The following is a 13330-nucleotide window of genomic DNA, read 5'->3' as shown; positions in this document are numbered from 1 at the left end:
GCATATCTGAGGTTATTAATATTTCTCCCAGCACTCTTGATTCCAGCCTGTGCTCCTCCAGCCCAGTGTTTTTCATGGTGGACTCTGCATATAAGTTAAATAAGCAGAGTGACAATATATAGCCTTGATGTACTCCTTTTCCTATTTGAAACCAGTCTGTTGTTCCATGTCCAGTTCTCACTGTTGCTTCCTGTCCTGCATACAGATTTCTGAAGAGGCAGGTCAGGTGGTCTGGTATTCCCATCTCTTTCAGAATTTTCCACAGTTTATTGTGATCCACACAGTCAAAGGCTTTGGCATAGTCAATAATGCAGAAATAGCAGAGAAAGACATAGTCCTCAAAAGGAAAAGTAATGCTGAGCTTGGTTAATGTTTAGAAAATAAGAAGTTATGCATGAAATTAAGACAGACTTTCAAGAACAAAATCAATATACTAGAATTTAAAGCAATTAAAGAAAACATTAAGGAATAAAAATACAATTTATTTTTGCATTTTAGAGTCTTCTTGAGACTTTCTTGAGAGGAAAATTTATAATGTGTGACGGAGGAGACAGTTACCAGGTGACTGACATTGGAAGACACAGAGGAAGAATATATTCTCATCATTCAAGGAGAGTTACTAAGGAGACATGAAATGTTGAAGCAGAGGCAGCTAGAAACAAAGGGGATAAATATTAATAGAAACTTCTTCACCCACTACTGGGGAGAAATCAAGAAATATCTTTGAAGTTAAAAGATGATATAATTGATGGAGCAAGATCAATAAAAAGAGAAAAGATGGATATTTAGAATAAAAACAGAAATCTTTATTTTCACCTACAGAATAACCCTCCATACCCTTAAACTTGATAGAAAGTGTTAAAGCTAGGAAAAGACAGAAATAGGATTGATGGTACTATATAAGGATAGTGCGAGGAGCTGGAGAATTATTTTCGAGAAGATTGTATTATTATTGCATATTTAAAAAGAGCAATTCACTGAAAATAAGATAACAGAAGCTGAAGCAGATCTTTTAGGATATGAGATGGAAGTCTCAAAATATTAAGATAGAAAGAGTCCAAGACAGTAGCACAGTGGATAGGTCATGTCAGTCCTGAACTTCACATCATGGACTGTTATGTGCCGGGGTCCAGCCCTGGCTGATCCAGGGTATTCGAAGGAGAGACGGCGTAGGCGAGGATCAGGAAACAATTGCTTAATTAAATGTTAATTAAGGAGTTAATAAAGAGTTAATAAAGAGTAATAGAATGAGGATAGCTCAGTAGGAAAATTCAGTGGAGAAAAGAGGCTGAGTAGCTTGGTTTACGCGGGAGACCAATAAAACTTCAAGACAAGAAGTTTGCACCACTTATGGAGGCCACAGGCGTCCTTCCATTCTCCCGAAGGAGAGGAGACACTGAGGCCTCCCCGGTCGGATCTTAGAAGCCCAGGCCTAATTAGCAAGCATGGAGGGTTCCGCGCTCCAGATGGAGACTCAGCCAGAATTTGAGAGAGAAAGCGACATGGGGAGACCAAGTTTCGGTGAACAAGGCCCGCACTTTATTTTCCAAAGTAGTTTTATACCTTAAGTTATGCATAGAGGATAATGGGGGAAGGGGTGGAGTCATGCAAGGACAGCAGTTCCTGGTTCTAATCGAAGCCAGGCTTTCAAACTTATCATATGCAAAAGTTCAGGTGAATTACATCATCTTCTGGCCAGGAGGCCTGTTAACATTTTAAGAAACTTATCTTTCTCTAAAGGTGATTATTCCAAAGTCAGGCACCAGCCTCCAAAAAAGCATTGGACAAAGCTGCATTCCTATAGGGCAAAGGTGAGGTGGGCTCAATCAAGAAAAGAATTAACTCAAGGGTCCAAGGTTACAAACATTGAGGCTACTACTTACATTTCTATACACCCATTATATCAATCAATACACTGCCAAGGACACAGTAGGTAAGGAGTATGGAGACTTAGCAGCAAACTTTGGCCCAATAAGTGAAAAACCCTTCACCAATACAATTTCTAATCAATCTTTTAACTACTCAAAGGAATCTGTGTTTAGACAGTTTAGAACATCTCCTGCCTCTCACAGGTGGGAGGCTCTGAACAATCACATGTGGCCGGAAAAACCTATTCAGGCAGGCTAGAGGATTTCCAAAGAGTTTGTAGGTTGAAACACTGTCACACCCAGGAATTATTAACTGGAGCTGTAAGCTAACTCTTTTTTCAGAGAGGTAGTGGGGGACAGCCCTGCATAAAGTCAGAGGTGTAGGTGAAAGCACAAAGCAGAAAGTAGGCAGACTCTGGTTTTGGGGGTAGATGCTCGAGAATTTCCAGGGGGACTCCTGAGGCTCGATCCCGCCTTTGTGTATGCTGAGCCTCGTTCCTCATGACCTTTGTCATGGGTGGAGCTCCTCACGCTGGATCCCGGCAGTGATAGAATTCCAGTTGAGCTATTCCAGATCCTGAAAGATGATGCTGTGGAAAGTGCTGCACTCAATATGCAATATGCACTCAATATGCAATATGCCGGCTCCCGGCAGTTATGGACATGAAATATAGTCTGCTTCTGTTTAAGCCACTGCTCTTTGGACTTTTATTTTAGAAGTTGAAACTATATTAGTCAGTATCTGTTGAGTATCAAATATTCCAGGGAAGGAAAACAACATAGTTTTTGATGTAGAAAAGCAACCATTGTGATTGATACTAGAGAGGGAGCACTATTACCAAAGGAATGTATGAGTATCAGGTACAGCAACAACAAAACAGATTTTCAATTTACAGATCTGGCAAATGGTCAAAAATATAAAAGCTAACTGTTGCCTTGTTCTTGTTGCTGTTGTTCAGTCTCCCAGTCATGTCCAACTCTGGGACCCCATGGACTGTAGCACGCCAGGCCTCCCTTTCCCTCACCTGGGAGTTTGCCCAAGTTCATGTTCATTGCACCAGTGATGCCATTAAGGCATCTCATCCTCTGATGCCCTTTTCTCCTTCTGCCCTCCATCTTTCTGAGCATGAAGGACTTTTCCAATGAGTCATCTGTTCACATCAGATGACCAAAATATTGGAGCTTCAGCTTCAGCATCAGTCCTTCCAGTGAATATTCAGGGTTTATCTCCCTTAAGATTCTTATTTGATCTCCTTACTGTCCAAGGGACTCTCAGGAGTCTTCTTCAGCACAGCAGTTTGAAGGCGTCAATTCTTTGGCATTCTGCCTTCTTTATAGTCCAGCTCTCACAACCGTACATGACCACTGAGAAGACCACATCCTTTACTATACAGACCTTTGTCAGAAGAATGATGTCTCTGCTTTTCAACACACTCTAGTTTTGTCACCCCTTCATGGATAATTGCCTTGTCATGGTGAAGGTTCTTGCATAATTCAGTGAAGTTATGAGCCATGCTTTGCAGGACCACCCAGGATGGATGGTTCATGGCAGAGAGTTCTGATAAAACGTGATCCACTGGAGAAGGGAATGGCAAACCACACCAGTATACTTTCTGTGAGAATCTAATGAACTGTATAAAAGCCCAAAAATGTCTGACACCAAAGATGAGTGCCCCAGGTCTGAAGGTGTCCAGTATACTACAGGGAAAAAGCAGAGGAGAATTACCAGTAGCCCCAGAATGAAGGAAGCAGTTGGCCCAAACCAAATATGATGCTCAGTTGTTGATGTGTCTGGTGATGAAAGTAAACTCTGTTGCTGCAAAGAACAGTATTGTATAGGAACCTGGAATTTAGGTCCATGAATCAAGGAAATTGGATGTGGTCAAGCAGGAGATGGTAAGAATAGACATCAACATCCTAGGAATCAGTGAACTAAAATGGACAGGAATGGGAGCATTTAATTATGATGACCATTATATCTAAAAGAAATGGAATAACCCTCATAATCAATGAGAGTCAGAAATGCAGTACTTGGGTGCAACCTCAAAAATGAAAGAAGGACCTCGGCTTGTTTTCAAGAGAAATCATTCAACCTCACAGTAATCCAAGCCTATGTCCCTACCACCAATGCTGAATAAGTTGAATTTGATCAGTTCTATTAAGACCTAGAAGTCCTCCTAGAGTTAACACATAAAATAGATGCTCTATTCATTATCAGGGATTGGAATGCAAAAGTTGGAGATCAAGATATACCTGGAATAAAAGGCAAATTTGGCCTTGGAGAACAAATTGAAGCAGTTCAAAGGCTAACTGAATTCTGCCAAGAGAATTGACTAGTCACAGCAAATACTCTTTTTCAACAACATAAGAGATGACTTTACACATGGACATCACTAAATGATCAAACCAAAAATAAATAGATTACATTCTTTGTTGTCAAAGATGGAGGTGTATATAGTCATCAAAAACAAGACCTGGAGCTGACCCTGGTTCAGATCATCAGGTTCTTATAGTAAAATTCAAACTTAAACTAAAGAAATCCGGGAAAAACACTAGGCCAACCAGGTATGATTTAAACCAAATCCTGTTTGAATTCACTGCAGAGGTAACAAGTTGATTCAAGGGACTAGATCTAGATAACAGTGTGCCTCAAAAACTATGGACAGAGGTCCATAATATTGTACAGGAGGCCCAAACAAAACTATCCCAAGAAAAAGCAAGAAGGCAAAGTGGTTATCTGAGGAGGTTTTATGAATATCGGAAGAATGAAGAAAAGTGAAAAGCAAGGGAGAGAGGGAAGGGTATATTCAACTAAATGCAGAATTTCAAAAATAGCTAAAAGAGAAAAGAAGACCTTCTTCAATGAAGAAGTTTTTAATAAAAGAAGAAAACAACAAAAGGGGAAAGACTAGAGATCTCTTCAGGAAATTTGGAAACATCAAGGGAGATTTCTGCCCAAAGATGGGCAAAATAAAGGGTAAAAATTTTAGAAACCCAGTAGATGCTGAAGAGGTAAGAAGAGAGGGAAAGAACATACTGAAAAACTGTATTAAAAAAAAGCTCTTAGTCAACTCGACCATTAAGATTGTGTGGTTAATCACCCAGACCCAGACATTATGGAGTGCTAAGTCAAAGGGGCCTTAAGAAGCACCACTGTTAATAAAGCTAGTGGATGCCATGAAATTCCAACAGAACTATTCAAATCCCTAAAGAAGGATGCCATCAAGTTTTGCATTCATTATGTCAGCAAATCTACAAGATCCAGCAGTGCCCACATGATGGAAAATGTCAATCCTCATCCCAATTTCCAAGAAGGGTAATACCAAAGAATATGCTAACCATCTAACAATGACACTCATCTCCCATGCTAGTAAGATAATGCTTAAAATCTCTCTTACTAGGCTTCAGTATTATGTGAACCAAGAACACCCAGATGTCCAAACTGGACAGAAAAGGAAGAGGAACTAGAGATCACATTGCCAACATTCACTGGATTGTAGAAAAAGCAAGGGGATGTCAGGGGGGAAAAATTTTCTCTGTTTCATCAACTATTCTATTGAGACTGTGTTCATTTCAGTTCAGTTGTTCAGTCATGTCTGATTCTTTGTGACCATATGGATTGCAGTAAACCAGGCTTCCCTGTCCATCACCAGCTCCCAGAACTTGATAAAACTCATGTCTGTCGAGTCATTGATGCCATCCAACTACCTCATCCTCTATCGTCCCCTTCTCCTCCTGCCTTCAATCTTTCTCAGCATTAGGGTCTTTTCTAATGAGGTAGTTCTTCATATCAGGTAGCCAAAGTATTGGAACTTTAGCGTTAGCATCAGTCATTCCAATGAATATTCAGGGTTGATTTCTTTTAGGATTGACTGGTTGGATCTCCTTGCAGTCCAAGGGACTCTTAAGAGTCTTCTCCAACACCACAGTTCAAAAGCATTGATTCTTAAGTGCTCAGCTTTCTTTATGGTCCAACTCTCACATCCATACATGAATACTGGAAAAACCATAGCTTTGACTATATGGACATTTGTCAGCAAGTAATGACTCTGCTTTGTAATATGCTGTCTAGGTTTGTTATAGCATTTCTTCCAAGGAGCAAGCATCTTTTAATTTCATGGCTACAGTAATAATCTTCAGTGATTTTGGAGCCCAATAAAGTAAAGTCTCTCACTGTTTCCATTGTTTCCCCATCTATTTGCCATGAAGTGATGGAACTGGATGCCATGATCTTAGTTTTTTAAATGTTTTGTTTTAAGCCAGCTTTTTCACTCTCATCTTTCACTTTCATCAAGAGGCTCTTTAGTTCCTCTTCATTTTCTGCCATAAGGGTGTCATCATCTGCATATCTGAGGTTACTGGCATATCCCTGCAATCTTCATTCCAGCTTGTGCTTCCTCCGGCCCAGCGTTTCTCATGATGTATCCTGCATATAAGTTAAATAAGCAGGGTGGCATTATGCAGCCTTGACGTACTCCTTTCCCCATTGGAACCAGTCCATTGTTCCATGTCCAGTTCTAACTACTGCTTCTTGACTTGCACACAAGTTTCTCAGGAGGCAGGTGAGGTGGTCTGGTATTCACATATCTTTCAGATTTTTCCAGTTTGTTGTGATACAGTCAAAAGCTTCAATGTAGTTGATGAAACAGAAGTAAATATTTTATGCAACTCTCTTGCTTTTTCGATGATCCAACAGATATTTGGCAATTTGATCTCTGGTTCCTCTGCATTTTCTAAATCCTTCTTGAACATTTGGAAGTTTGGGCTCATGTACTGTTGAATCCTGGCTTGGAGAATTTTGAGTATTACTTTGCTAACATGTGAGATGAATGCAACTGTGCGGTAGTTTGAACATTCTTCATGTAGATCATGACAAACTGTGGAAAGCTCTTAGACAAGAATACCAGATCATCTTCCCATCTTCCGAGAAACCTGTATGTGGGTCAAGAAGCAACAGTTAGAACCCTACATGGAACAACTGATTGGTTCAATATCAAGAAAGGAGTATGCCAGGGCTCTCTGCTGTCACCCTGTTTGTTTAACCTATATGCTGAACACATGAGAAATGCTTGGCTGGATGGATTACAAGCTAGAATCAAGATAAGTGGGAGAAACATCAACAATCTCAGATATGCAAATAGTTCCACTCTAAGAACAGAAAGTGAAGAGGAAATAAAGAACCTCTTGATGAGGGTTAAGGAGCAGAGTGAAAAGCCGACTTAAGACTAAATATTAAAAAAAAACCCAAAAAACTAAGATCATGGCATCTGGCCTCATTGCTGCTGCTGCTGCTGCTAAGTTGCTTCAGTCATGTCCGACTCTGTCCAATCCCATAGACGGCAGCCCACAAGGCTCCCCCGTCCCTGGGATTCTCCAGGCAAGAACACTGGACTGGGTTGCCATTTCCTTCTCCAATGAGTGAAAGTGAAAAGTGAAATTGGAGCTGATCAGTCATGTCCTTCTCTTCACGACCCCAATGGACTGCAGCCTACCAGGCTCCTCCATCCATGGGATTTTTCAGACAAGAGTACTAGAGTTGGGTGCCATTGCCTTCTCCTCTGGGCTCATTATTGCATGGTGAATAGAAGTGGGGAGAGTGGGGTGGAAGTAATGACAGATTTCCTGTTTTGGGGCTCCAAAGTTACTGCGGTTGGTGACTGAAGCCAAGAAATCATAAGATTTTTGCATCTTGGGAGAAAAGTGATGACAGTGTTCTTACTATGTGCTAAACATTTTCTAAATACAATTATATTACTTTCACTCACTTGAAGTAGGTATTCAGTTCAGTTCAACTCAGTTGCTCAGTTGTGTTCGACCCTTTGTGACCCCATGAACCCCAGTACGCCAGGCCTCCCTGTCTATCACCAACTCCCAGAGTCCACCCAAACCCATATCCATGGAGTTGGTGATGCCATCCAACCATCTCATCCTCTGTTGTCTCCTTCTCCTCCTGCCCCCAATCTTTCTCAACATCAAGGTCTTTTACAATGAGTCAGCGCTTCACATCAGGTGGCCAAAGTATTGGAGTTTCAGCTTCAACATCAGTCCTTCCAATGAACCCCCAGGACTGATCTCCATTATGATGGAGTGCTTGAATCTCCTTGCAGTCCAAGGGACTTTTAGGAGTCTTCTTCAATACCACAGTTCAAAAGCATCAATTCTTATGTGCTCAGTTTTCTTTACAGTTCAACTCTCACATCCATACATGACCACTGGAAAAACCATAGCCCTGACTAGATGGACCTTTGTTGGCAAAGTAATGTCTCTGCTTTTGAATATGCTATCTAGGTTCGTCATAACTTTCCTTCCAAAGAGTAAGTGTCTTTTAATTTCATAGCTGTAGTCACCATCTACAGTGATTTTTGGAGCCCAGAAAAATAAAGTCAGCCACTGTTTCCCCATCTATTTGCCATGAAGTGATGGGACTGAATGCCATGATCTTAGTGTTGTGAATGTTGAACTTTAAGCCAACTTTTCCACTCTCCTCTTTCATTTTCATCAAGAGGCTCTTTAGTTATTCTTCACTTTCTGCCATTAGGGTGGTGTCATCTGCATATCTGAGGTTATTGATATTTCTCCTGGCAATCTTGATTCCAGCTTGTGCTTCCTCCAGCCCAGCATTTCTCATCATACTCTGCTGCTGCTACTGCTGCTAAGTCGCTTCAGTCATGTCCAACTCTGTGTGACCCCAAGGACAGCAGTCCACGAGGCTCCCCCGTCCCTGGGATTCCCCAAGCAAAAACACTGGAGTGGGTTGCCATTTCCTTTTCCAGTGCATGAAAGTGAAAAGTGAAAGTGAAGTCACTGAGTCTTGTCTGACTCTTAGCGACCCCATGGACTTTGACCCACCAGGCTCCTCTGTCCATGGGATTTTCCAGGCAAGAGTGCTGGAGTGAGGTGCCATTGCCTTCTCCGATGATGTACTCTACATATAAGGTAAATAAGCAGGGTGACAATATATAGCCTTAACGTACTCCTTTTCCTATTCGGAACCAGTCTGTTGTTTCATGTCCAGTTCTAACTGTTGCTTCCTGACCTGCAAACAGATTTCTCAAGGGGCAGGTCAGGTGGTCTGGTATTCCCATTGCTTTCAGAATTTTCCAGTTTATTGTGATCCACACAGTTAAAGGCTTTGGCATAGTCAATAAAGCAGAAATAGATTTTTTCTGGAACTCTCTTGCTTTTTTGATGATCCAGTGGATGTTGGCAATTTGCTCTCTCATTCCTCTGCCTTTTGTAGATCCAGTTTGAACATCTGTAAATTCATGGTTCATGTATTGCTGAATCCTGGCTTCGAGAATTTTAAGCATCACTTTACCAGTGTGTGAGATGAGTACAATTCTGCAAGTAATTTGAGCATTCTTTGTCATTGCCTTTCTTTGGGATTGGAATGAAAACTGACCTTTTCCAGTCCTGTGGCCACTGCTGAGTTTTCCAAATTTGCTGGCATATTGAGTGCAGCACTTTCACAGAATCATCTTTCAGGATTTAAAATAGCTCACCTGGAATTTCATCACCTCCACTAGTTTTGTTTGTGGTGATGCTTCCTAAGGCCCACTTGACTTCACATTCCAGGATGTCTGGCTCTAGGTGAGTAATCCCACGATCCTGATTATCTGGGTCATGAAGATCTTTTTTGCATAGCTTAATAGGTATAACTAACATTAATTCCTTACTTTATAGGTAGGAAGTCAAGGGATATGGAGGTAAATAATTTGCTCAAATACAAAGATTTATATCCAGAAAATCTGGCTCTAAAGTTGATGATTTTAATCGCTATTTTTATTTTCTTTCTCTCCATCTCTCTCTCGGTCATTGTCTTAGGGACAAACAACTAGTTGAGATACAAAAAATGCTGGAGATAGAAAATGCATATTGAAAAAAAAAATGCATATTTACATACATAATTGAATGTTTTTGTTTTTTTAATACAGCAATGTTCAGGAGCTGATTACTGCATTATGTAGGGTGGATGGCTCCTATGGTTCTGAATTGGTGTGCTGTTGGTATGTATGGCTCCCTGACGGCTCAGACAGTAAAGAATCTATCTGCAATAAGGGAGACCCAGGTTCGAACCCTGGGTCAGGAAGATTCTCTGGAGAAGGAAATGGAGACCCATTCTAGTATTCTTGCCTAGAGAATTCCATGGATAAAGTGTCTGGTGGGATACAGTCCATGGGGTTGCAAAAGTTGGACATTTTTTGATATGTTGAGGATGGAATTGAAATAAAACTGGAAATGCCTACCTTCAGTTATAGTGTTAGTGAAATGATTGTATGTCTTATTGTGGTCCACTGTTAACAAGATATTTTATTACTTGAAGCCAAGTATCCTAACTGATGCAATGATTTATATGAAAAAGAATATTTAAACTACATTGACAGCACACTTGATATTGATAATTTTAAAATATTTTTGTCAATTTTATGTAATGTAGACTTAAATGCAAGCTACAAATGAAGCCTACATGAACTACAACTCATAGTTTCATTATGATCTACACTTGTATTAATGATACCTATAATTCAATAGTTAATAAATTGCTTTTTAAAGCAGTCATCATGTAATTTTGGCCTGACAGTAAGATTGTTCAACAGAATAAAATATCCTAAAAACAAATCTGTATTAAGATTAAAAGAATTAAAGAGAAAGGGAAGTAGAAGAGTGGCTACATTTCCATGCATTTAGAAAGACACATTATTCAATCAAATAGTAAGATTTTTTGTCAAAAAATGAGACAGACAAGTAGATAGATATGAAGTGTTTTTTTTTTCCACTAGAAAAAGAGGACAGGAGGGAATTTTGGAGGCAAAAAGATAAAATTAAATCTGCCTTTAAAAATCACTTCAAAGTGCTTTTCCTCTTCATTGGAAAAAAAAAAAAAAGCAATCTTATTCTTCTAATTCCTGGCTGTTCATTCGAGGGACTGATATTGAAGCTGAAACTCCAATACTTTGGCCACCTGATGAGAAGAGCTGACTCATTTGAAAAGACCCTAATGCTGGGAAAGATTGAGGGCAGGAGGAGAAGGGTACGATAAAGGATGAGATGGTTGGATGGCATCACCGACTTGATGGACATGGGTTTGGGTGGACTCCGGGAGTTGGTGATGGATAGGGAGACCTGGCATGCTCCAGTTCATGGGGTTGCAAAGAGTCAGACACGACTGAGTGACTGAACTGAACTGATTCTTCTAAAGTAAGAGCTATGAATTTCATATACTGTTCATTTGGAAGTGAAGAGAAATGCATTATTGTTATTATTTAATATATGATTTATACATGTATATTATATATGATTGTACTATTTGCAATGAAGATTAAATTCTTTGCTTTTAAAGCATTTCATCCTACATTTTAAACAGAAACTTAAAAAGCAATTAACAGTGATATCACTTACTCCCTAGCTTTGAAGTGGAAAATTAGAATATGGTTTGAGGCTCTGTGCTACATAACGACCATTTTTAATGCTCCAGTTTGAACTATAGATCCTTAAGCAAGTAGAATAAATGTGTTATTTGGGGCCTCCAGCCCAATTCTATAAAGATGATGGGCTAATCATTGCACTGAAAATATCAGAGCATTTTCTCAGCAGATGTCAGTAACAACACAGTGTAACTACAAATATAAATGTGTCATTCTCTTAGCTATTAGTTCAGTCCTGAAAGTAAGTTTTACTTCCTTTCCCTAAAGTCCCTTGAGATGTAGGGTTTGAGACATAAAGTTTAGACCATGTATCTATTAAATGGGTAGATTACTATATAATTTAGTCAATGAAAGTGAGCATATTAACCCCACTAAACATTACACTCTTGTTAGCAATGAAAGATAGTGATATTAAAGTTGTTGATTGTGGCAACTAAAATGCCCCTTCTAGGATAAGTCATATCATATTCTAGTAAAATTAGATATATGCTCTCATGGGAACTTTGGAAGACTTTGTTGTTATTTAGTCACTAAGTTGTGTCCGACTCTGTGCCCGCATGGGCTGCAGCACACCATGCTGCACTGTCCTTCATTATCTCCTGGAGATTGCTCAAACTCATGTCCATTGAGTTGTTGATGCCATACAACCATCTCATCCTCTGTTACCCCATTTTCCTCCTTCCCTCAATCTTTCCCAGCATCAGGGTCTTTCCCAATGAGTCAGTTCTTCACATCAACTGGCCAAAGTATTGGAGATTCAACATCAGTCCTTCCACTGAATATTCAGGGTTGATTTCCTTTAGGATTGACTGATTTGATCTCCTTGCAGCTCAAAGAACTCTCAAGATTCCTATCCAGCACCATAGTTCAAAAGCATCAATTCTTTGGCACTCAGCCTTCTTTATGGTCTAACTCTCACATCAGTACATGACTGGAAAAACCATAGCATTGACTATATGGACATTTGTTGGCAAAAATATGTCTCAGTTTTTAAATCTGCTGTCTACATTTGTCATAGTTTTTCTTCCAAGGAGCAAGTGTGTTTTAATTACATGGCTGCAGTCACTGTCCACCGTGGCTTAGGAACCCAAGAAAATAAAGCTGTCACTGTTTCCACTTTTTCTACCATATATTTGTCATGAAGCAATGGGACTGGATGCCATGATCTTAGTTTTTAGAATGTTGAGATTTAAGCTAGATTTTTGACTCTCCCCTTTCACCCTCAAAAGGCTCTTTAGTTCCTCTTTATTTTCTGACTTTAGAGTGGTATCATCTGCATATCTAAGTTGGTTGATATTTCTCCCAGTAAACTTGATTACAGCTTTGTGATTCATCCAGCCTTGCATTTCACATGATATATTCTGCACAAAAGTTAAATAAGCAGGGTGACAATATACAGCCTTGTCATGCTTCTTTCCAATTCTGAATCAATTAGTTGTTCTACGTCCGGTTCTAACTGTTGCTTCCAGACTTGCATTCAGGTTTCTCAGGAGACAGGTAAGGTGGTCTGGTATTCCCATCCCTTTGAGAATTTTCAGCAGCTTGTGATCCACACGGGCAAACGCTTTAGCATAAGCAATGAAATAGACGTAAATGTTTTCCTGGAATTCCCTTGCTTTATTTTTGATCCAATGGATGTTTGCAGTTTGATCTTTGGTTTGTCTGCCTTATCTAAGTATAGCTTGAACATCTGGAAGTTCTCAGTTTACATACTGCTAAAGCCTAGCTTGAAGAATTTTTAGCAATCAGTTGGCTATTTTTGTTTTTTTTTTTTTTCTTTAAATAGATCTCCTGGAATTCCATAACCTCCACTAGCTTTGTTCCTCGTAAAACTTCCCAAGGTCCTCTTGACTTCACACTCCAGGATATCTGGTTCTAGGTGAGTCAACACACCATCATGGTTATCTGGATGATTAAGTCCACCAATTCCACTCATCTAGGTTATCCCAGAGATCCAGGTTGAGCTCCTTATGTTATACAGCAGCTTCTCTCTAGTTATCTATTTTACACAGGACAGTGTCTATATGTCAGTGTTAC

The sequence above is a fragment of the Bos taurus genome, chromosome 11 (genome assembly GCF_002263795.3).
Source record: "Bos taurus isolate L1 Dominette 01449 registration number 42190680 breed Hereford chromosome 11, ARS-UCD2.0, whole genome shotgun sequence".
Taxonomy (NCBI): Eukaryota; Metazoa; Chordata; class Mammalia; order Artiodactyla; family Bovidae; genus Bos; species Bos taurus.
This window is presented reverse-complemented; position numbering follows the sequence as displayed.